The sequence below is a fragment of the Neovison vison genome, chromosome 9 (assembly GCF_020171115.1).
Source record: "Neovison vison isolate M4711 chromosome 9, ASM_NN_V1, whole genome shotgun sequence".
NCBI lineage: Eukaryota > Metazoa > Chordata > Mammalia > Carnivora > Mustelidae > Neogale > Neogale vison.
In genome coordinates this window covers 37603474-37628832 of record NC_058099.1, presented here as the reverse complement: position 1 = coordinate 37628832, position 25359 = coordinate 37603474, and the positions used below count along the sequence as shown (strand labels likewise).

The 25359-nt window shown below is 50.1% G+C and overlaps 1 long non-coding RNA gene across 1 annotated transcript; it reads right to left on the bottom strand.

The window, feature by feature from the left end:
- Nucleotides 1–5310: 5310 nt before the first annotated feature.
- On the bottom strand, nucleotides 5311–25208 carry LOC122916914. The gene is made up of 3 exons (XR_006386322.1): nucleotides 25155–25208; nucleotides 23944–24122; nucleotides 5311–5361 (listed from the first exon to the last, which is right to left on the bottom strand). It is a non-coding gene; the product is annotated as an uncharacterized LOC122916914 (long non-coding RNA).
- Nucleotides 25209–25359: the final 151 nt, after the last annotated feature.

Here is a 25359-nt window from a genome sequence, read left to right as displayed (position 1 = left end):
TAATATTACTGTGCTACAGGGCAAGTTGTCAGACGTCGATGTGCCTCTCAGCCTTTAGTCCCTCTTGAAGAAATTTAGTTTTCTTATTCTCATTTTGTCTGCAATACATTTTTTTCCTTTGCTAGTGAAAATTTGGAAAGAACCCAGTGCTCATCAACCTTCTATTTTTTTTTTTTTAATTCATTTGACAGAGAGAGATCACAAGTAGGCAGAGAGGCAGGTAGAGAGAGAAGGAGGAGGAAGCAGGCTCCCTGCTGAGCAGAGAGCCCGATGCGGGACTCGATCCCAGGACCCCGAGATCATGACCTGAGCCACCAAGGCGCCCCAACCTTCTATTTTTTTTTATTTTATTTTTTAAAGTAAGCTATAAGCCTAACTAACATAGGGCTCAAACTCAACCCCAAAAGCAAGAGTTGCATACTCTACCAACTGAGCCAGCCAGGTGCCTCTCCACCTCCTGTTTCTTACTCACTACACTAAAAATCTTACAATGTGAATTGGTAACCGGGGACATTAATGTTCAACCTAATTGAAAATTTAAATATTTATGAACACATAGCCAAGCAAGTCGAGCAGATATAATTGTCTATTATTGGAGTGGAAATTTTTTTAATAGAAAACAAATAAAAAGAATCTCAGATCCTTTTCTTTTATTCTTTTTTAAACTAAAAGCCAAGCCAAAGGAACCTTAAAAGACCCATTTTCCCTCTGTGACAACTATTACTAACATTTTGGTAGATTTCCTTCTAATCCTTTTATACGTACACATATCCCCTCCCTACTTGGTCAATAATAAGTAGAATGAAACTTACTTTGTAAAGGACGTTTTTCCCCTCTAACATTATTGAGACTATCTTTCCATGCTAATAGGTCTATATCCATATCTTATATGTGACTACACAGGACACAACTGTCCCCTATTTTAAATGTTTCCAATTCCTCCCTATTAGGAACAGCATGGGGCAGACACAAGAGGCCAAAATCCAAAATTAGGAATGAAAATGCAAATAAAAGTTTTTAAAAATCAGAATAAGGTGGGTAGCCTGAATGGCTCAGTGGGTTAAAGCCTCTGCCTTCGGCTCAGGTCATGATTCCAGGGTCCTCGGATTGAGCCCCGCGTTGGGCTCTCTGCTCAGCAGAGAACCTGCTTCCCTTCCTCTCTCTCTGCCTGACTCTCTGCCTACTTGTGATGTTTAAAATAATAAAATCTTTAAAAAAAAATCAGAATAAGGAAAGAAAACTGCCAAAAGATGTTTAAAACTTCTCTGAACTTTTCCCAAAATATCCACCAAAGTGTTGATGTGTAAAAAAACCTAATCCTTTCAGCTAATTATTTGTTTCAACCAATATTCTATTTGATTAACTTATCACACAAACTACTTTCGGTCAAGGGACGCCTGGGTGGCGCAGTTGGTTGGACGACTGCCTCCGGCTCAGGGCGTGATCCTGGAGTCCCGGGATCGAGTCCCACATCAGGCTCCCAGCTCCATGGGGAGTCTGCTTCGCTCTCTGACCTTCTCCTCGCTCATTCTCTCTCTCACTGTCTCTCTCTCTCAAATTAAAAAAAAAAAAAAAAAAACTACTTTCGGTCAAATTGTTTAAGGGGTGCGTGGGTAGCTCAGTCCACGCTGCATCTGCCTTTGGCTCAGGTCATGATCCCAGAGTCCTGAGATCGAGCCCTGCATCGGGCTCCCTGCTCAGCAGACAGCCTGCTTCCTCCTCCCTCTGCTGCTGCTGCACTTGTGCTCTTTATCTCTCTGTCAAATATATAAATAAAATCTTACAGATTATATATATATATTACTATATATATTTCTATTTTTAAAATAACCAAATTGTTTTACACTTGGGGTTTTTCAGACTCTTTTGAGCCACCGAATACGGTGTGTAACTTAGGAGCCTGTGTATCAATCAGTAAGAAAGAAAATGCTCTGGCTGAAGGAGCAGGGATGGCCGTGGGAACACAACACACGTTCTTCAAGGGACCCTGGTCTCTCTGAAATCACCTGAAGTCATAAAGAAAAAAAGAAAGGGCCCTTAAGTCTCACCCAAGTAAGTGTCACTTTTCGAACTCTTGAGATAGGGAAACTGAGATTCAGAGCAAGGTAACAACTTGCTCAAGATCACCCAGACCTAGAACATCCAGATCAGGGCTCTGTCCCCTGCCCTAGGAGGCCAGGGCCCCCTACTTAGGAGAACCAGGGGCTAGGTTGGGGAGGGATAGGGGCACAAGCAGGACCCGGACAGTAGGTAACCTTGTCCTTCTCCAATGACCAGACTCCCCTTCCCACAGCCCAGCCTCTCATCCTTTTCAGAGTCATACGTGGGTGCCCAGGACAGAAGGGACAGAGACCGGTGAAGATAGGACCAGGAGGCACAGCCACTGGCCCAAGGACAAACAAGGAACCAGAATTCAAAAACAATCCTGTTCCACTCTAAGGCCTATGTCATGTTGCCTAATTTAGCATCAGAAACCAGGCACAGAGCTCAGGCCTGCTACTTCCCAGTAGGAGCTGGAGCTATCAGGGAGGGCTTGTTAGTGGAGGCAGTCTGACTGACAGAATCTGGAGGATGATCCTGAGGGAATTTGCATGTGTGAGAAGCATTTGTGTTTTTGTGTATGTCTGTATGGGAGCCTCTATATGTGTGAATGGACAGGTGTGTATGTATACCTACATATCGGTGTCTGGCCTTGCATGTGAAAACCTCTGTGGGTACACACGTACACACGCACACACACACAAACACATGGAGTCAGGCGCACATTTACATGTGCCCATTCCACTGGGTTAATATTTTCCTGCCTACGTCAGCCCAGTCCCAGTCAGCAGGCAGCTCACAGCAGGAACGTGCCCTATCTGATCTGGTCGGGAGCTGGGGGCCTGGAACAGGGGGCTCGGGGTGGCAGGGAGCCCATCTCAGTTCCCCCAGAGAGAGCTACTCTCTCTCCCCGCTCTCCTGCTCTGCCTGAGAAAGGAGCCACGCCCAGAGGCCAGGCCTCCAAAGAGAGATGACTTCCCTATCTCCCAACTCACAGTAGGGACTCCCGAGGGGGCAGCCTCCCTGCCTGCCTCCCCAAGGCTAAAGCCAGCTGCTCCCTGACTTACCTCCTGCCCCCCTCACCTTTGCCCAAATCCTGAGGCCTTTCCGCACAGAGACGTGCCACTGAGCACAAACACGGGTAGAGACCCTAAGGAAATGCCCACAGGGTGCCCCCCCCTTCAGCAGGAAAGTAGCTTTAAAAATGACTGAGCTAGCGTGTGGGAAGGGGGGGTTTAATTTACAGCTTTTGGGGCACACAGTGATTGCACAAAGAGCCTGTGCATAAGTCTATGTGGGCAAGGCCTAGGGCACAGGCACTCACAGGCACTGAGCCTCAACCAGGAAGGCTCAGCGGAACACGGAGACCCCAGGCGGGGTGGGGCCTCCCAGTTCCCAGGCATCTCCCAGTGTCAGTGGAGGTTCTTGCCAACCCTACCCTGGTCCCCGGAGTGAAAACTGGGCCAGACTGGGCTGGACAAGCAGAGACAGTGTCTTCTGCTCTGAGCACAGCCCAGGGTCCAGAGTGATTCAAACCCAGGTGTCCTGGTGCCTAGCCCAGCTTGAGGATGTCCTAAGGCATCTCTGTTTGGGAGATAGGATGGAGCACAGAAGGAGGAGGATGACTCCCACAGAAGGAGGACTCCCAGGACGGTGAGTGCTCCTCACAGTGCAGACTTAGAGGCTTCTCACCTCCCTCAGACTCCATCTCTGGGCAGTTTCTTTCCCACCCTGTGGCCACATTCTGACCTACATGCCCTTGTCACCTTTGCCTTTTCAGGCCCCTTCCTCCATAAAAAATAAAAATAAAAAATAAAAATTATATTTTACAAACACATTGCTGTAAAGACAAATATATCAGTGTTGTGAATTAAAACCTTTTCTTCGGGCGCCTGGGTGGCTCAGTGGGTTAAGCCGCTGCCTTCGGCTCAGGTCATGATCTCAGGGTCCTGGGATCGAGGCCTACATCGGGCTCTCTGCTCAGCAGAAAGCCTGCTTCCCTCTCTCTCTCTGCCTGCCTCTCCATCTACTTGTGATTTCTCTCTGTCAAATAAATAAATAAAATCTTTAAAAAAAAAAAAAAACCTTTTCTTCAACTGAGTTCATTTTTTAAATTTTAAAACAAAACATATTTTTGTGGGCCCTTAAATAGAATATCTTGGCAGGCACAGCACCTTCTGTGTCCAATGGAAAAGTCAGCCCCAAACGTCCCCAGTGTCCTCTCCCACCACACAAATGCTGCCATCTCCCTAGGCCTGTCACCTGCCCACATGTCACCCCACTGCTCTAACATCCTTCTCTTGTTCTTTTTCGTTCATCTAATAAACATGTCTAACTTCACCAGCTTCAGTCCAGCCTCCTTGAAACTTCTCCCAAGTCTGTCCATTCTAGTTTCATCAGTTTCTCTTTTATGAAATATTTTATTTTTTAAAAGATTTTATTTATTTATTTGACAGACAGAGATCACAAGTAGGCAGAGAGAGAGAGAGAAGCAGACTCCCCACTGAGCGGGGAGGCTGACATGGGACTCGATCCCAGGACCCTGGAATCATGACCTGAGCCAAAGGCAGCCGCTTAACTGACTGAGCCACCCAGGTGCCCCAAGCGCCCCATTTTTTATGAAATATTTTAAAACAAACTCCAGCCATGTTGTCATTTTCCTCCTACATTCTTCAATATTCATTTTCAAAATATATGAACATTTTCTTTTTTCTTTTTTTTTTTTAAAGATTTTATTTATTCATTTGACAGACAGAGATCACAAGTAGACAGAGAGGCAGACAGAGAGAGAGGGAGGAAGCAGGCTCCCTGCCGAGCAGAGAGCCCGATACGGGTCTCGATCCCAGGACCCTGAGATCATGACCTGAGCTGAAGGCAGAGGCTCACTGAGCCACCCAGGCGCCCCTATATGAACATTTTCTTAAATAGTCACAATGCCATACCTAACAAAATGAACAAGCCCATGGAATTACATTTATTTTAAAATGTCTCTATGCATTAATTTGTTGGTTAGTTTGAGTCAGGATCCAAAAAGTTCACAGTTACACTGGGTTAAGGTCTCTCTTAAACAGCTGCTCCCAATCTCCCTTTGATTTGTTCACGTCACTGACTTGTTGAGTAAACGTGGTTCTGTCGAAGTCCATGTTCTGGTTTTGTTTGTTGGTTCTTTGTGCTGCCATTTAACTTCTCCTCCACCTCCTGCATTTTGTAAAATACGCAGGAAGTTAGTTTTAACGGTGTGATTTTATTTAGTGTCAAGGGCAGGCAGAGGGGCAGAGGATCCTTCATCCTGTAGATAGTGCTCTGTTCTTTCTTCGTGTCCTATTCAGAGATAACGTCCAATTGCTTAGTGAGGCTGACCAGTCAGTAGGTCCAGACAGATGCTGCCTGATCCCTCCCTTGTCAAGCTCCCCATCAACCATTCCCCTTCTTTCATTTCTACCTAATCAACTTCAAAATCCTTCCACAGTAGAAAAGAAGGGATCTAATAATGGTGGGGTGTCAGGTACCAGCATAATTATAATGAAGAGGGGAGTCGGGATCAGCGATGCCTTCTGAGAAGGATGAAAGACTGAGGTGGTGGCAGAAAGGAGCAGTGGAAAACCCAGGGACCTCCTGTTCTATAGCCTGAGTCTGGGGCTGGTTTGGGGTTTGGCTATTGAGGGGGGCCTCCCCCATCCAGGTGGTAAGTTATGGTTCATGGCTCAGGTTTATACCTGGGCAGACCTGAGCTTGAATCCAGTTCTTCTTCTTCTTCTTCTTCTTCTTTTTAAGATTTTATGTATTTTGACACCTGGGTGGCTCAGTTGGTTAAGCAGCTGCCTTCGGCTCAGGTCGTGATCCGAGCATCCTAGGATTGAGTCCCACATTGGGCTCCTTGCTGGGTCGGGGGGAGCCTGCTTCTCCCTCTGCCTCTGCCTGCCTCTCTGTCTGCCTGTGCTCGCTCTCTCTCTCTCTCTCTCTGACAAATAAATAAAAAATCTTTAAAAAAAAAGATTTTATGTATTTATTTGATAAATAGAGAATACATGTGGAGGGAGTGGAAGAGGGAGAAGCAGGCTCCCCAGTGAGCAGGGAGCCCAATGCAGGGCTTGATCCCAGGACCCTGGAATAATAACCCGAGCCAAAGCAGATGCCTAACGACTGAGCCACCCAGGCACCCCTCCAGTTCAGCTTCTTAACTGGAGCTAGGTGACTTTGAGCAAGACATTTGTGTGTCTTCATCTGTGCGATGGAGATCTACTACTCCTCACCTCAAAGGGGCATTGGGAGAATAGACTGAGTTGGTAGGTGGCATGACAAGTGCCTGGTAGAGAATAATCACTCTGTGGAGAGTTGGAGAGGATGCCTGTTTGAGAAAGCGACCCTGCACCCCACCCGTGTGCCCTGACCAACTCTTGCCTGACTCCAGGGCCAAGCCAGAAGGGCTGAGCACGGAGTACACGACCCTCATTCCACAGACAGCAAGACCACAGCCTGTGGACTTCCACCCAGACTCCAGGCTGCTCCAGCCAGGTGAGTCTGGTCTCTCCGCCCTTCCCAGTGCAGCCCGGCCACTCAGCAACCTGGACTTGACTCCCTGGTTGCCCTCTCGGGTCTAGGGGTGGGGCTGCCCCAGGCACCCTACAATCACTAGCTCCATCAATAAGCAGTCAGCTTCCCAGGCATCTGGGGGATCCAGGCGTGACAGGGCCTGGGACAGGCCGCCTGCTGGGGATGCCCCAGCCTGATAGCATATTGTACCTAGCAGGTGCACACCAAACATATGTTAAGAGAACTGAGCTCCACCTGCCCTGAGTGGAAAGGAATAGGTTGTCAGGGAGGGTGACTATGCCTGTGGGTGGGGAAAGGGAGCATGTTTTGGGAATCCCGGGAATGTGGCTCCAGGATCCTGAGCCCTGAGGTGAGCAGCTGGGGCAGGGCACAGAGCCCCAACTCCAATCCTGCTCATGTTCTAGACTGTTAACCGAATCCCTATCTGCTTCCACCCACAACCCTGGCCTCCCAAGTAGCAGCAACTGTTGGGGGGGGGGGTCAGAAGCATCCCCTCTCCCCAGCCACCACATCCTTTTTACAGCATTCATTAGTCTGAGCACTAGAATCCCCTGCTGATGATCTCATCTCACTTCTTTGACCTGGGTCCCCTGGAGGCACCCCCATGAACCCCCTCCTCAGATACCCCATAAGATATTGGCAGGACCAGCCTTAGCCCCAGGGTGCTGCTGTGAGGGGAGACACAGGGCTCCATCCTGCCCAGCCTGCACACCTTCACTGTGGCTTCCAAGTTTTCTTTTCCATATCTCCTGTGCAGCTTCCTTTTTGTGTTGTTGATATTAGTGCTGTCTGTTTGCTCTTGCTAAGCCTACAGCCCCAGGATGAAAAACTCTGAATGCAGGAATTGTGAACCTGAAAGACAGCAAACTGGGGGTGGAGACTGGGGGGGGGGGGACAGGGAGTGAAGAGAAGGGGTGGAAGGTGAGCTGTGAGCTGGTTCCCAACCTCCATCTAGGGGGCACTGCTTTTCCTCCCTTAGCAGGCAAGCAGGGCTGGGAGGTGCAGAGATGGGTAGGCACACTTTCCCAGCCTCACCAAGGGCAGGTCTTAGCCTGTAACATTAATTGGTTTTGAAGCTCAGTCTGGAACGCTAAAGACCTCACTTCCCCAGGAGGTTTGAACACCCCTTGTAGGGCAGGGTGCAGGTCCCCTAGAGGTCGCTACCTGCTTTCACCCCCTAATCCTACAGCTAAACAACACAGGGAATGCTGCCCTTCCCCTTGTGAAGCCCCTGGACCAGGCCTTCCAAACTTTTCCAACCCATCTTTTTGTCACCCAGCAGCCTCAGCCTCGAGAGGTGGCCCTGGAGGGATTATTGCCCCTCTGCGCTTTACGATGAGAAAGTTGAGCCCCAGAGAGGACAAAGGGACCTCTCCGAAGTCACTATGAGAAAACCTGGAGGAGAACCCCAGCCTCCTGGGTGCTAGCCCAGGCCCTTTGTCCCACTTGAAGCATCTCTCAGATCGTGGAGCATGATGGGAAGGCAGCCCAAGGGCCCGGGCACTGGGGCAGGGGCCGGCACACCCAGACATGGGTACGCACATACACTGCATGTCGGCACACACAGTGCCACCCAAACCAGGGGCACGAGCAGCCCAGGGCTGACATGCTTTCCTCATATCCCAACAGAGCAGACGTCACACAGACCCTCTGTCCTTCCTGCCCTCAGAGGATGAGAGAAAGCTCTGGCTCAGCGCCCACCCATCACACTCACTGCTCCTGACCTCCCTGTGTGGCATGTAGGGTGTGCATGTCCTCTCAGGGCTAAGATGGGGGAGCCACCCTGGCCTACAGCCAGGGGCTTAAGGGATAAGCTTAGGGAAAACCACTGCTGTCACCATGGGCTTAGACTGCCCAGCCCTGCCAGCTGGCTCCGCCAAGCCCTCCTCGGCGTGGATGAGCTGTCACCAGAGAACCCTTCTCACCTGCCAACCACCCAAGCCGCCTCTGGTGGCTCTGAAGCTGCATTTCTCTTTCAGGGAGAGACCTGCACCCATGCACATGTGTTCTAGGGAGACCTATGTGCTCCCCCACATCACTCCTGCCTCATAAAGTGCCCACCCTCCACACCTATGGCCCACATCTCTGTGTGGCTCAGTGTGGCTGTGTGCCTAGGGACTTAGCAGCCTATATACATAATCAGACATGGGCACGCATCTCACACACAAGCACATAACACAGAATATACCCTACACACAGGAGCACACAAGGGCTCCATTCCATACACCCCCTACCCCTTCCTGGACCAAGGTCAGGAGGGTGAGCCGTGAGTCACCTGCCAACCTGTGGGACCTGCTGAGCCAGCAGAATGGGAAGCCCCAAGCTGACAAATGTGGCCTCAGGGGACCAACACCCTGCATGGGGTCCGCCCTGCCACCTGCCTCCAGCAAACCCCAATCCCCCATCTCTCCAGAAAACACCTCTATTCCTTTCAAATTTCAACTTTATATATATAAATAATATTTTTATATATGTATCTGCAGCTGAGTTGTCTGTCACTGTGCCTCAAAGGCTACCATCTAACTTCTCCCATACAGGCGGTGGGAAAAACCAAGATGGTAGCAGGACCTACTGTCTCTCCTCTCCCCTGTCCAAACCCAAGCCTTCCATCTATGCCCCTGCACAGAAACCCTCTCTGTCTGTCATAATTCATACCTCTCGCTCCTCTCAGCTTGTATATACTTGAGCCGAGAGCCCCACTCTGGACCTGGGCAGTCTCGCTGCCCTTTCCCACCTGTGTACTCCTTTTTGTTGTTGTTGTTTAAGATTTTCTTTATTTGAGAGAGAGAGAGAGAGAGCACAAGCAGAGGAGGGACAGACGGAGAGAGAGAAGCAGACTCCTTGATGAGCAGGGAGCCCAATGTGGGGCTCCATCCCAGGACCCCCGGATCATGACCTGAGCCAAAGGCAGACGCTTAACAACAGAGCCACCCAGGTGCCCCCGGCCCTTTGTATTCCTGCTCAGGGGATATGTCCCTGAGAATTCGAGCTCCCTGAGGATGGAGGCACAGTCCACAAACAGAGAACATAAGGGCAGAGTAGCACATGTGAGTGTATCACCCAACAAATGGGGGAGCCTAGTAAATGCCCCCTTCCCTGGCTCCTCGTAATCTGTTATCACCACCAACTCAAGTCCCACTGCTCTGAAGACTGTTCTCAAGGTCCTACTATATTCCAGGCATGTCTGTGAATATATGGTCAACTTTGTGCGTGCGTTAAGATAAAAAACATTACTCTAGGGGCATCTGGGTGGCTCAGTGGGTTAAGCCCCTGCCTTCGGCTCGGGTCGTGATCCCAGGGTTGTGGGATCGAGTCCTGCATCGGGCTCTCTGCTCAGCGGGGAGCCTGCTTCTTCCTCTCTCTCTGCCTGCCTCTCTGCCCACTTGTGATCTCTCCGTCTGTGAAATAAATAAATAAAATCTTAAAAAAAAAAAAAAAAAACCAACAACATTACTCTAGGTCTCATTATTTTCCTAGTCTGAAAATGTGACCTCTAGTGGTTGAAGGATAGCCTCTGAAGACTCCTGGGTTCCAATCCCCCCTCTGCCACTTGGCGCTTATTTAACCTCTCTGTGCCTCAGCTGCCTCCTCTGCCTGCATGACGTCACTGAACAAGGAGTGGGGAAGACGTGAGTAGCAGCGTACCATTATACAGCTTCTCCATCTTAAAGAGGCAATTGATGTAAACAGGGGCGCCTGACTGCCTCAGGCTATGGAACATGCGACTCTTGATTTCAGGGTAATGAACTTGAGCCCCACATTGAGTGTAGAGATTACTTAAAAATAAATAAGTAAAGGGGCACCACGGTGCCTCAGTTGGTTAAGTGTTTGAATTCGGCTAAGGTCATGATCTCGGGGTGCTGGAATCAAGTCCTACCTAAGGGCTCTGTGCTCAGCTTGGAGTCTACTTGTCCCTCTCCCTCAGACCCTCAACCCGCTTGTGCTCTCTCTGTCTCTCTCTCAAATAAATAAATAAAATCTTTTAAATAAATAAGTAAATACAGTTTTTAAAAAGTACAATTGATGTAAATATAAGAGCATACACAATAGTAAAATGCAGTAACAATTAGGATGCGATGAGTTTATTACCTTTGTTTTAAGTAATTTATATTTAGGGGTTCCTGCTGGCTCAGATACAACTCTTGAGCTCTGTCTTGTGAGTTCCAGCCCCACAGTGAGTGTAGAGATTACTGAAAAATAAAATCTTAAGCAATGCCTGGGTGGCTCAGTCGGTTGATCATCTGACTCTTGATTTTGGCTCAGGTCATAACCTCAGGGTCCTGGTACCAAGTCCCTCCCCATGTTAGGCTCCATGCTCAGCAGGGACTCTGCTGGAGATCCCCTCTCTCTCTCTCGCCCTCTGCCCTTTCCCCTGCTCATGCTTGTGTACTCTCTCTCACTCAAATCTTTTAAAAAATTAAATTAGAAAAAAAAATTTAAATTTTAAAAATTTTTAAAATTTTAAATTTAATTTTTTAAAAAAATTAAAAATAGGGGCGCCTGGGTGGCTCAGTGGGTTAAGCCTCTGCCTTCTGCTCAGGTCATGATCTCAGGGTGCTGAGATGGAGCCCCACATCAGGCTCTCTACTCAGCGGGGAGCCTGCTTCCTCCTCTCTCTCTGCCTGTCTCTCTGCCTACTTGTGATCTATCTGTCAAATAAATAAAATCTTAAAAATAATTTATATAATTTAATGTTTAATGATGGCTGTGTTTAGTAAGCGGTTTGTAAAAATTCCTGGAACCGCTCTTGTGAGCCTGTTGGGACGGCTCCAGACTCTGTCCCGCCCATCCCCCCACAGCCTCCCCAGCAAAGGCCAGCCGGCCCTTCTAGACTTGGTCCGTTACCTCTGCCCCGACCTTTCCTAGGGTGGACGCGGGGCGTCCTCTGGGTTCCCATAGTCATGTTCGCTTCTTTCTTTCATGGCCAGTGAAGGCTAAGCTACCTCATTCACTTTCTGGCTTTTTTTTCCCTCTGGGTGGCGGAGGGAGGGAACGAGCACCAGGACCAACAATCTCGTTCACCTCTGAATCCCTAGGGCTTCGACAATGCCTGGCAGATAGAAGGCACTCAATAAATGTTCATGGAATGCAACCAGGAGGGACTGAGGAGCCTTGCAGAGGGACACTGGGGGAAAGACAGGGTTAGGGGAAGTGGGGATCTGATGATAGGGACTTCATTGGGGGCTCAGAATGTCTGGGAAGATGGTAAGAATGTTCCCTAGCTGTCGGGGAGCTTGCAGGTGCTTGCATGCAAAGGCACCACTCTGCCCCCAGAAGGTCCAGGCTCCCCCATCTCCACCCTACTTAGTCCAAATTTCAGCTGAGTTTTCTCTTAGCTCCCAGGACTTCACAAGTAACTTGTAACAGAGATCCCTGGTCTTCTGTGACCAGGTTAGGGTACACTTTGTCTTTGGTAGGCAAAGGACCAAGAAGATTCTCTCCATTTCACTGAGAGGAACAACTGAGATCCAGGGCTGGCAGGTGTCTGACCCAAGCCCTAGATGTCCCAGGACTTCCTCTTCAGCTATGAATTCCGCAAACCTGGCTAAGGGCTACAGGCTACCTTGTTCCCCAGCTCATCCTGTCCAACACCCCTGCCTACTGACAAGACAGTCCTCTCTCCCATGGAGGGGCTAGATAGTAGAGCTCTTCCCCTCCCTTCTGGGAAACAGCTTAATTAAAGGCGCCTCACGTTCCCTGATCCACCATCACCTGCCCCTCCTGCAGTCTAACCTGAATCCCTTCTGCATTCATGACATCACCTTTCCTTCCCAGAAAGGGCCCTTGGCTCCCACCCTAGAAGTGACCTCACTAAAGGGCTGTTCTCCACCCCCTAGCTGCATGGCAGAGCCAGGGCCTGGCCCAACCCAGCTTCTGTCTCTGCAGTTCCTGAAGGCTGTCACCAAGAAAGGGCAGCCGGCCTGCTGGAGCCACCTCTCCCATCCTTGACCTTTGCCTGGGATACACCTCATCTACCCAGTCTCCACGACACATACACACACCCCATCCTGGAGCCCAGGCTCCAATGTCCACCTGTCCAGACTCGCCTGCCGTCCTGCTAGGTGACACACCCAAACCAGTGAGTCCCAGGTGGTTGAATGTCTCACTCAAGTTAGAGAGAGGAACAGAAAGAGGGAGCCTGAGGGAGCAAATGCCCGTCGTGCCCATGGCTGGCATCCCTTTCTCAGCTTGGGAAGTTCATGAAGGACCCCAGGATCCAGGTCACTAAATGCCCCAGTTTTATGAGTAGGCAAAGTAAAGCCGTGAAGGACTGGACAATGTGGGCCCTGAGACCAGCCCAAGGCCTCAAGGGTGTTTGTGGAAGGACAGGGCTGGATCTGGGGCTGGACCCCATGCATAGTCCCCCATCTCTGCCTCCTTGTCACAGACTTAGAGGGCTCCCCTGAGGAAGCTGGGTTCCAGAGGAGTCACAGAAGGGTCCCAACTCTGGTCAAGGACAACAATGCCCAGCGGAGTTTTGAGAGGTTGGACACCTCTGAAATTACTCCCGGCTCTGAGCTGAAGGGAGGAAAACAGGGGCGCCTGGGTGGCTCAGTCGTTAAGTCTGCATTCGGCTCAGGTCATGATCCCAGGGTCCTGGGACTGAGCCCCACATCGGGCTCCCTGCTCAGCAGGATGCCTTTTTCTCCCTCTCCCACTCCCTCCCCCTGCTCGTGTTCCCTCTCTCACTGTCTCTCTCAAATAAATAAATAAAATCTTAAAAATAAATAAATAAAGGAAGGAAGGAAAATCAACGGATGGGTCACTTCGTAATCGGGGTTTCTTACCAGTGGCATACTAAATGGGGACAGGGTGGAAGCAGTCCGACCTGAGGACAAGCAGGAAGGGTGTATCAGCAGCAGACAATTTAAAAACAGTAAAACTGATTAAAAGCAATCTTGCTGCTTCTCATCACCAACAACAGTAATCCTAAAACAATGTCAGTAATAAAATACTTCTCCCAGATGGGATGGACCACTCCCAATGCCCCCTCCCACTGTTCCTAAATACAGATTCACCCTCGAATTCTGGTCTATCAAATCCACAGTATTTCTTTGATCATAAGAGAGTTTCATCTCCTTGGTAGAATTTATGGGTCCTTTTAGGACATCTTTTTCTGAATGTCTGCTCCTATGCATATTAGAAATATTAGCCAGGGGCACCTGGGTGGCTCAGTGGGTTAAAGCCTCTGCCCTCGGCTCAGATCATGATCCCAGGGTCCTGGGATCAAGCCCCACATCGGGCTCTCTGCTCAGGGGGGTAGCCTGCTTCCTCCTCTCTCTCTCTCTGCCTGCCTCTCTGCCTACTTGTGATCTCTGTCAAATAAATAAATAAAATCTTAAAAATAAAAAAAGAAATTTTAACCAATTCTTACAAGAGTATTCGATTTGTCATCCGTTCATTCATCAACAGCCATGGAAGCCCCACCAAGGTGAGGTGCCTATTTGCAACGGAGAGTTAGTTGCAGTCCCAGAGCTGGACGGATTCCAAGGCACACAGGGAAGATGGTGAGTAAAATAAGAAGGTACAATGCAGATATCAGAGGCAGTAAGCACAGAAGCCTGTGGGAGTTGAGAAGAGGAGGACAGAACCGAGTGCAGGGTGGCATAACGGAAGCTTTCGTGGAGGAAGGGACGTCCACTTTAACAACTGAGAGGTGAGAAGGGAGTTAGCCAGGCAGGGAAGTGTGGGACAGAAAGGATCATTTTCCCCCAGGAAAAGGGACAACTCATGCAAAGGTCCGGGGGAACCTTCACCCAGAGAAATTCTGTGTGGCCAGATGGGGGGAAGCACGGTGATGACCGCGGTGGCCTGAACCAGATCGTGAACCATCTTATACTTGCTCCTGAGAGTGATGGCGAGCCACTGAAGGGCTGTAAACAGGGGGATGACAGGGTGGATCAGAGTATTAGAAAGCTCAGCATGGCCGTAGCTTGTAAGGCATGAACTTGGGTGGGAAAAGCAAGAGTGGAGCAGAGAAACTTGGTCAGGAGGCAGCTCTGCTTGATGAAGGCGGGAAGCCGCGGCTGCAATAGGGAGTTGCATTAACTATGGGAAAGGGTTTGGGCTGCCCTGAAGTGCTGCAGTGTGATGGACTGTGGGAGTGCAGGAGCAGGAGGTGTGGGTGACTCCGGGCACTACTCTGGCAGGTAGTGCCCTGCTCTGAACCAGGAACAAAGAAGGAGGCGCAGGTTTAGTGCATAATCAGGTCTTGTTTTCATATTTCTGATAAGAATTGTTCAAATTCGCATTGCTTTTTCAATGTGCTGTCACGTGTGTGAGGGTTTTTGGTTTTGCTGATCAGGGCAGCCCCCAAAACACTCTTTCTGGGTAGGAAGGGGTTATTCTGAAGAATTAAAATGAAAATTAGTGAACAGTCCCCAGCTGGCTCAGGTGGTGGAGCATGCCACTCTTGATCTCGGGGTTGTGAGTTCAAGCCCCAGGGTGGGTGTAGAGATCAGTTAAAAATGAAATCTTTAAAAATTGAAAAAAAGGAAAAAAGTTAGTGAGAGATGTGGTCCCAGAAAAGTACATTTCATTCACTCCATCACACTTTACCAGTCATTCTCTCCTTCAGGTCTGCTACTGAGAAACAGACAAGTAGCCTGGCCTCCTAGGATTGACAATCTAGTAAATCAAAAAATAATACAGGGCTATAAACTACTGACACTTTCACATAAAACATTATTCTTGCCTCCTTGCTGTTGTTGTTTTATAAAGATTTTATTTACTTATTTGGAAACAGAGAGCATGCATATAGTTGTCGGGGGCAGGGGAGCAGAGGGAGAGGGAGAAGCAAACTCCCTGCTGAGCAGGGAGCCCCCAGCCAGGGGCTCGATCCCAGGATCCTGAGATCACGACCTGAACCCAAGGCAGCCGCTCACCAACTGAGCCACCCAGGTGCCCCTTGTTATTTTTACAAATGCATAAGTTTTATTATCAAAGTGATAAGGATAATCATAGAGAGGTGGTAACTACAAGAAATAAAAATAAACTACTCACAATTCAGAAACCACACAATACCTATTAATCCTTTCACTCCTTTTCATGCTTTGATCTTTCTGAGTACTCTGTTGATATAACTGAAAACAGTTCTGCGGATGCCTGTTCATATGATGCCCTTTTCACTGAATGCCATGGTTATAGAATAATGAACTCTTCAAGACCATGATTTCAGTAACTAAAAGTCAGACCACACTTTATTTCATCTGTCTTTTCAACTTTTTTTTTTTAAGATTTTATTTATTTATTTGACAGAGAGAAATCACAAGTAGACAGAGAGGCAGGCAGAGAGAGAGAGGGAAGTAGGCTCCCCGCTGAGCAGAGAGCCCAATGCAGGACTCGATCCCAGGACTCTGAGATCCTGACCCGAGCCGAAGGCAGCGGCTTAACCCACTGAGCCACCCAGGCGCCCTGTCTTTTCAACTTTTAAAGTTTATATATTTTTCATTCATAAATACATATTTGTATTTCAATGTTTCAGTGGTATAGACAGCATTGCAATGAAGATTTTTGGACAAAGGCTTTGTGTACATCTCTAGTTATTTTCCCAGGGGTAAATTCCCAGGGATGAAATAACTGGGACAAAGAATGTAAGAAACATCCAGCTTTATTTTAACGCTTTTTTATTTATCTCTTAGGGTGCCTGGGTGGCTCAGTGGGTTAAGCCACTGCCTTCGGCTCAGGTCATGATCTCAGGGTCCTGGGATCGAGTCCCGCATCGGGCTCTCTGCTCGGCAGGGAGCCTGTTTCCCTCTCTCTCTCTGCCTGCCTCTCTGTCTGCTTGTGATCTCTCTCTGAAATAAATAAAAATAAAATCTTTTAAAAAAAAAATCATCAGTTTGGGAGCACCTGGGTGGCTCAGTGGGTTAAAGCTTCTGCCTTTGGCTCAGGTCACGATCTCGGGCTCCTGCGATTGAGCTCTGCATTGGACTCTCTGCTCAGTGGGGAGTCTGCTTCCTCCTCTCTCTCTCTCTGCCTGCCTCTCTGCCTACTTGTGATCTCTGTCAAATAAATAAATAAAATCTTTTTAAAAAAATCATCAGTTTGGGGGCACCTGGGTGGTGGTCAGCAACTGACTCTTGGTTTCAGCTCAGGTGGTGACCTCAGGGTCTTGTGACTGAGCCCCACATTGGGCTCCACTCAGCGCAGAGTCTGCTTAAGACGCTCCCTCTGCCCCTCCCCTTCTCTCTCTCTCAAATAAATAAATCATTTCTTTCTTTCTTTCTTTTAGATTTTATTTATTTGGCAGAGAGATACAGCAAGAGAGGGAATACAAGTAGGGGGAGTGGCAGAGGGAGAAGCAGGCTTCCCTTTGAGCAGGGAGGCCAATGTGGGGTTCGATCCCAGGACCCTGGGATCATGACCTGAGCCAAAGGCAGATGCTCAAGAGCTGAGCCACCCAGGTGCCCCAAATAAATAAATCTTTAAACACACACACAGAGCAGTTTAATGGTGTAAGGTGAGGATCTAATTCTTGCTTTCTGGAGATGAGAAGGGATCTTCTTCAGGTACTCCCCAGCCCCCTCACCTTAGCCCCCAGCTTCTTCTACCTCCCTCAGAGAGCAGAAGAATGAAATCAAGAGGTTACCTTACAAGTTGCAATTCTCTTTGCCCTAATTACAAGGAAGTGTTTTTCCTTGTTCTGTGAGTAACTAACTTTCTCTAAGTGTCCTCACTTTCTGATGAGTAACTGGAAATGTGCTTCTCTGCTTGAACTTTGTCAAAATAGTTTGTGCCAAATCAGCTAAAAAGCCCTTGAAATGCCCAAAAGCAAATAAAGTGAAAAGGGAGACCAAGACATGACAGAGAATGAACGTTAGTATGTATACAGCAATTACCACTGTATCTGGTACTGTTAAGTACTCAATAAATAGTATTTATTCACTCAACAGACATTCACTGAGCCCCTACCAGAAGGGAGGCACTGTGCCAGGCTCTGGGGACTGGCAGCAGCCTAGACAGACAAGGTTCCTGCCTTTCCAGAGTGTCCTTCTCTGGTGGGCAAGACAGCCTTCCGATTATACAAATAAGCTGTTGATCTTAAGTGTGATATGACAAGGTACTGGGGGGCCATGAGAGTGTATTGTAAGGGAATAGGTGACAGTTTGAGGGGGCATCAGGGAACTCTAAAAGGGAAATAATAATCAATTTAATAAATGGAGATTTTATGTCCAGGCTGGGTGGAAACATTGCCAAATGTCATGGGTGCAGGTAGAGAAGAGTCAGGGTTTCCTGGCAAGGCTCCCGACAGTACGCTTTTGATACCCTAGGAGTAAGTGCCAGGCCCCCAGGTCTGGCTACCCTAGGAGTGAAATGAAGCCGAGTGTCAGGGCAGAGCGTGCAGGGAAGCAGCGTGGCAGTCCCAGCTAGGGAAGCCCAGAGGAGGCTGGAGACTGGAAAGGCCGGGGCAAAGGCTCCTAGGCGCACATGTTGAGGATATCTATACCAGAGGGGAAAGCCCATCTGGGGACCTAGAAGAGGAGCTAGAGAGAAGGAGGATGTTGATGGTAGTGACAGCGGGGAGGCAGAGATGGACAGTGCTGGTGAACCAACAGAGGAGACGGGGGAGCCAACTATAGTCCAAAGACTTAAAGGTGATGGGCAAAACTGGGACAGGTGGTGGAGGGTGTGGTGACAAAGGTGATGAGGATGACAGGGACAGGTGGTGACATCAAGGTGACAGATGAGATGGGAGTGGAACTGGCCAGTAACAGGTTTGGGATAGAGGCAATTGATAAAGGAGACAGGGTTGGTTCAGATAGCAAGAGCCTTGAGAACGAGGAGGGGACAGGGATGGCGGCTTGCTAAAGAAGGTCACACAGGGATGGGAACTGGGTCAAGTGGCAGCATGGTTAAGAAAGGACCAGTGGTTGTGATGCAGGGGTGATAGTGAGGGTGACAAATGAGTGACAAGGTCAGAGATGAGTGATGACCATGAAGGTGACCCAGGGATGACAGGAAGCATGAGTGGTGATGATATCTTTGCTGGTGGCAAATTAGAGACACCCACTCCACTCCCTCCTCTGGGCCCATTTCAACACCAGAACTGTTTCCTAGGCCGCAGGTCCAATGACTCAGTACCACGCAACAGCCTGGTCCCAGATAAGATCTGCAGGCATAGCCAGTGCCAAAGGGGCTGGCTGGATGCCCTCCCCGGCTATGTCCAGGCCCATCAAGGGACCTAAGTATGGAACCTTAGCGTCATCTCTGCCTCCTCCCCCCTGGGTTCACATCCATACCAATCTGAGGTCCATCGAGAACTACTAACCTTCCTCTCCTTGGAGAACACAACTTTTGCCCAAGTGCCCTAGCCAGGTGTATTCCACTAGAATCTGCCACAGCTAACCCCATTAAAAGTTTCTGGGGCTTCGAAAGTTTTGTCATAACCATTCCCTGGAAAGAGAAAGGAGGGTGGGCTTCAGGATGGAGGTGTCTGAATAATCCCACCCACTCATCCCACAAATATTTGTTGAGCCCCCTGCAGCATACAAGGGGCTAGCTTTTACAACCAGACCTTCAGTTCCTGTCTCCATGAAGCTTGGTCTGGGGAATAGATACGTCAATGGCAGTCATCATTGTCATCATCGAGAGAGTGCTATTCCCTTGTGATGGGGGCTGGGGTGGGGAAGGGGCTGCAAACTGCTTTTCAAAACCTGAGGAAAGTGGGTCCCATTAAAGGAAACCTCAGGCCCTGTGCTGGTGACCCTTCTGACATTTGCTCAGTTGAATGCTTGGGCAAAACAAAACAAAACTGAGAGTATGCCAAGGGGCAGAAAGTGAGGAAGGGAGATGAGAAAGTTAAGAAAACCGGGGATGTGGCCAGAGACCAGGGAGCTGGATAGGATGAGGGGCTGGGACAGAGGTGCCACCGTGGAGAAGCCAAGGCCCATGTTCCCTCTTCCCTGCTGGAAGGCTTCCAGTGAGGCTGATGCTGTGGGAGAGAGAAAGGACCTGGGTGCTAGATTAAGCCTCACCTGAAGTTTCCTCTGACTTTTCAGTTATGTAAGCCAGTGCGTTTCAGTTATGTAAGCCAGGCCACTTTGAATCAGAATTCCACTTTTTTTTTTTGCATCCAGACACTTCCTACCTGGTATCATATGCATCGTGTTCCTTCTAGCACTCTTGCTACCTTCCACAACCTAGCACAAAAAAGATCCTCAACAACTATTTGATGAAATAATAAACAAACAAATGAATGAAATAAACCCAAGACCTCTGGCAAAAACACCAGAGACACTACATTACACACGAAGACAGTTCCAGGAGGCCGTGAGCGGAATTTCTACGGGTCTCCCTGATCCCGCACACCTCCAGAGACTCCTACAGGTCCCCCTCTTTCCTGGATAGGCTCAAATCTCTGGGACAGCCCAGAGCTTAGTCACTTTCTGTTTATCCCCAAGCAGATGGGTCTGCTGTGGCTTCTGTCTGCAGTTGGGGGTCTCTGGGTTTAGAAGCTAAGGGGTGCCTGGTTTAGACAGTAGAGCATGTGACTCTTGAGGTTGGGAGTTCAAGCCCCACATTAGGTGTAGAGCTTACTTAAAAAAGTAAATGAACAGGGTGCCTGGTTGGCTCAGTGGGTTAAGCCCCTGCCTTCGGCTCGGGTCGTGATCCCAGGGTTCTGGGATCGAGTCCCGCATTGGGCTCTCTGCTCCGCAGGGAGCCTGCTTCCTCCTCTCTCTCTCTGCCTACTTGTGATCTCTCTCTGTCAAATAAATAAATAAAATCTTAAAAAAAAAGAAAAGGTAAATGAATAGGGGCGCCTGAGTGAATCAGTGGGTTGGGCCTCTGCCTTCAGCTCAGGTCATGATCTCAGGGGCCAGGGATTGAGCCCCTCGTCAGGCTCTCTCCTCAGCGGGGAGCCTGCTCCCCCACCCCCCTGCCCCTGCCTGCCTCTCCGCCCACTTGTGAGCTCTCTCTCTGTCAAATACATAAAAAATAAATAAAATCTTTTTTTTTTTTAAAGTGAATAAAGCTTGTAAAAAACGAAAAGAGAGAGAGAGAAAAGAAAAAGCAGCAGCAGCTGTACTCTGAGACCAGGGACCCCTGCCTGGGCGGGCCTATGCAGTAGCTTTGTCCAAGTCACCTGTACACGCGTCACCTTGCAGTGTGGAGGAGCCTTCACAACTAGACTCAGCCTCCTGCTGTGTAGACTGCCTGAGAAGATGTGGGCCCATTGACTGCTGGGGTTGAGATGGCCCTTGCCATCTCGCGGTCTCCTTGCCCGGGATTCTAAACTTCAGTGAGACGGACCGGAGGCTCTGCTAGCTAGAAGTGGAGAGTTTTAGTCAGTCCCGCTGTTCTCTTCCTCAGCCAGTGTTTGTCACAGCTACTGTGTGCCCTGCTTACACACTGGGACTCTCAGCCACATTCTTTAAACCTCTGCCTCCTGACCCGTGGCTCTGAAAATCTGGGTTGTGACCCCAAAACCTAAAGGCTTCTGAACTCCACATCCGGACCAACCCCACATCCTGTGACCCCCATCTCTCTGTCCCCAATCTCTGCACCGCCTCTGCCCCCCAACACTTTCAGCTGCTAGATGCATCCTTTGCCTTTGCTGCCCTCATCCACAGGTGTGTGGCCCCTGGAGACCCACGAACAGGAGTGTATTCGAGTGTGAGTGTTGGTAAGTGTGCGTTTAAGAGTAAGTGAGCTAAAAAAAAAAAAAAAAAAGAGTAAGTGAGCTGCTCCCTCCTAGGCCCTGACTCCACCAAGCTGTCCTGCTCAGGGCCCCCAACCTGACTGCCCGCCCTCCCCTCGGGGGTCTGCCTGGCCCAGCCCTGGGTGGAGAGGACTGAAACTGTGCAGCCCGGTTCAGGACAGGTGGTGAGGCTCGGGCACCCCCATGGACCCCGCAAATGGTACCCACCTGGCTGGGGAGGGGCAGCCTTCAAGCCGGCGCTTGGTCCGTGGTCCTGAGGTCGAGGCAGGGCTTTGCCAGGTGCCGTTCTCCCCACCTCTCCCCTGCCTGTGCCTGCTTTGCACCCCCTTTGCTTGGGCCACGGTGTCTCTGCATTGCCTTCCTTTTTGCCTTTACCTCTTCTCTTCCTCCACCCCAACACATGTGGGCTCTTGGCCCCCAGGCTGTGAGCTCCTTGGGGACAGGCCACAGTCACTCATGACTGTGAGTGTGTGTAAGGATAAAGACATGGAGTATAAACATGGTGTCCATATGATTATGTGCATACGTGAGTGCACATAAGTGGTTCTAAGTGTGTTTGAGTACCTGAGTACCTGGCTGAGTGTGAATCAGAGTATGAGTGTGCATGCATAGGTATAGATGGGTTGAGTATGGATTGAGTGGGGGGGTGCTGGTGAGTGAGAGTGTAAATGTGTTTGTGTGAGTGTAAACACACACCCTGTCTTCCCCAGGCACAGCAGACATACCTTCATGTGTATGTGGGCACACATGCACGTCTAAGGGCCCAAAGTGGCTTGCGTTCAAACCCTTACTCCCATAAAGAAAAGATTTTTGTTTTTTAAAGATTTCATTTATTTTTTTTTAAAGATTTTATTTATTTATTTGACAGAGAGAGATCACAAGTAGGCAGAGAGGCAGGCAGAGAGAGAAAGAGGAGGAAGCAGTCTCCCTGCTGAGCAGGGAGCCCAATGCGGGACTCGATCCCAGGACCCTGAGATCATGACCTGAGCCGAAGGCAGCGGCTTAACCCACTGAGCCACCCAGGTGCCCCTAAAGATTTCATTTATTTATTTGACATACAGAGATCACAAGTAGTCAGAGAAGCAGGCAGAGAGAGAGGAGGAAGCAGGCTCCCTGCTGAGCAGAGCGCCAGATGCAGGGCTCCATCAATCCCAGGACCCCGGGATCATGACCTGAGCTAAAGGCAGAGGCTTTAACCCACTGAGCCACCCAGGCACCCCTAAAGGGAAGATTTTATCCACAGGCAGGGGTCACTCTCCCCTTTGCATTCCTGACATGGAACTAAGGATCCATGTCTATGGATCCATAAGGTAAAGGCTGCCTCTACCAGGAAAAGAGCTCTGTCTGACCAGCAGCCTGCCTCCCAACTTGGGCCAGCCCACCTCCTCCCCTCCCTCAGCCCATTTCCGGCCAGGCCCTGGCAGTGACCCTGAGCAGAGAGGCAGAGGATGAGGGCGGTGGGCGGACATTCCAGGTGCCTCCTTGGCTATGGGGGGGCGTCTCCGTAGAGACAAGAGGTGGACCATGTCCAGATGATTATCGGGGCTCTCAGAGTTCTCTCTCCCCTCACCCAGCCTCTCCCAGAGAGGCCTCCTTGGTCCTGAGAGCAGTGAGGAAGCCTGGCAAAGGCCGATCACTAGTCTCGGGCTTCCAGAAAAACACAGAGGCTCGAGGATGGTGGGAATACACCACAGCAAGAAATTGGAGCTCATCAAGGTGATTAATCTAGTTTAAGGCTTTGTCCCCAGAGAGCTCTAGGGATGGGAAAGGTAACATTTACCCCTTTTCTACACCACACCAAACCTCATTCTGACAAATGAAGGGACCATATGGTCAAGGGAAGGGACCCCAAGAGGCATCGGGTGAGTCTCTTTAAGCCTGCTCATAACCTCATCCCCCTTGGCCAGTGCCCTCCCCATTGGTGCCTCCCTACCCCCACCCCTGGGGCCTGCTGGGCTTTGACCATATGCAAGACTCTTTCCCTACTCCCAAAGCTGCTGGAACTCCCAGTGCGCTAGTAAGAGCTAGCAAAGGTCCCCCACGATCATGCTAATTGTCCTGGTCTGCCTCATTCTGGAGTAGCTGAAGCAAACCAGCTGTGAGACCTGAGGTGGGACTTCCTGATAAGGCTGTGAGACAAGATTAGGAAACACAGATTGGGATTTTGCTTCCCCCTGGGATTCAACCTCCCCAGGATTGACTCTCTTCCCGGATCCCAAATATACCACCCTCTGATCCCCTAATTCATTGTTACAACCACTCTCAACCCTTATCAGCTTCCTGAAGCCCCGCAAGATGGTAGAGAAAGTCACCTCTCCATTTCTCAGGAGCCTAAGTTTTCGGGAGAAGAGCCGGGGTGGGAAGGGGGCTCTGGCTTCCATCTCCCCTCACCCCAGTCTTCTCAGGGAAAGCTGGGTCCAAGAGAGTTGGAGGGACTGAAGCTAGACCCCTGGCTGACGAAGGCCTCACAGATGGCTAACAGCCTGGAGCTGGAAGAGAGGGCCTTGGAGAGTCAGGCGTTTCTCTCCAAACCAACCTTGGCTTCACACATTCCCTCCCCACAGTATACAGGGAGTTCACAAGGAAGCATGAGAATAACAGTAATAATAATATTATTTTACCTTCTGTAGCAGTTACCTCTGCATCTGGCATTGTTTGTATACAGACACGACTCAGTTAACCCTTACCTCGTACAACCCGGTGAGGGACCGTTACCATCCGCATTGTACCGCTGAAGAAACTGAAGAGCAGCGAGGGGGACTCTGTCGGGGATCCAGCAGGAACAGGGTATCCTCAGAGGGCCTCACGGACGTGAGCTTGTGGATGGGACGACATACAGAGGCACAGGAACGAACAAGCCTGAGGACTGAGAGCAGGCAGCCGAACAGAGCAGTGTTACTGGCATGCAGTGAAAGCTTAGGAACAAGTGTGAAGGCCCTGACCTTTCCCCTCGCTCCATCCGCTCTGCCCTCTGGTTTCCTGCCTGTGTCTCCAGTTTGCCAAAGCCAAGGTAAGCTAGCAGCAAGATGGCCCAGGGGGTGCCCTCTACTCCTGCCTCCTTCGGCATAGAGCAGGCCAGAGATTACATGTGGGGTAAATAGAGAACTCCACATGCCTAAGGTCCCATAGCTTGGTAGGGCTGGGGAGCTGGACCCGAAGCCTTGCTCCCTGAGCTATTGCAAAGTGCTGTCTGGGAAAGGGGCTGCAGGCAGCCAGGTTAGGGGCAGGAGAATGGATTCTAATGCAGGCTTTGCCACACTGCTCTGAGATCCTGAGTGAGACTCTGGGTCTCAGTTTCCCCTTCATGCCACTCTGGCACAGCCAAGGAGCCAAGAGACCAGCAAGAGCTCTGTTCCCACTGCCACTCTCTCCTTTACCTCAAATAAACCTGGCACCAAAGGCTGAGGCCTCAGGTGATACTGAGGAAGGGGAGAGTAGGGACGACTCCACCCTAGGCAGAGACCCCAGAGGCCAGAGGTGCCCTTGATCTTGGGAGGCCACCCCCAGCTGCTACCCACTTAGGATTCAGAGGGGCTCTACAGTGAGCCCCCTTCAGTCTCCCTGAGGGCCCCAGTGCCTCAGCCTCTCCTCTCTTTGTACTACCAGCATTCCCTGGCCCACAACTCGGGGACCCACCCCAGGACAGGCTCCCTCCTCCCAATGAGGCTTTTCAGGGCCTTGCCTAGGCTAGCACCCCCACAGCCCCTTCCTTGGAAGATCAAGGGCACCTCTGGCCTCTGGGGTCTCTGCCTGGGGTGGAGTCGTCCCTACTCTCCCCTTCCCACCCCACCCAACTCTACCCCACCCAAGCTTCCCCAAGCCTGGGGGAGCCCCACCCAGGTTTTCAGACAAACAAAATCAAGGGGAAAGAGTTAGCAACAAGGAGGGAGCTCATTACCAGGAATTAAGGAGGAGGCATGCCCTGGGGTCAGACGAGCGGGACTGGGCTGGCAGGAGAGTCACTCCTAAGTAAGCTGTACACAGAAGGGCTGAGGTACACAAGATGTTCACTTAGAGGTACACAAAGAAAGACCCAGACACAAAGAGCCAGGCAGTGACAGAAACACAGAAAGGGGCAGAGGCATGGTCGGCCAGAGCCACAG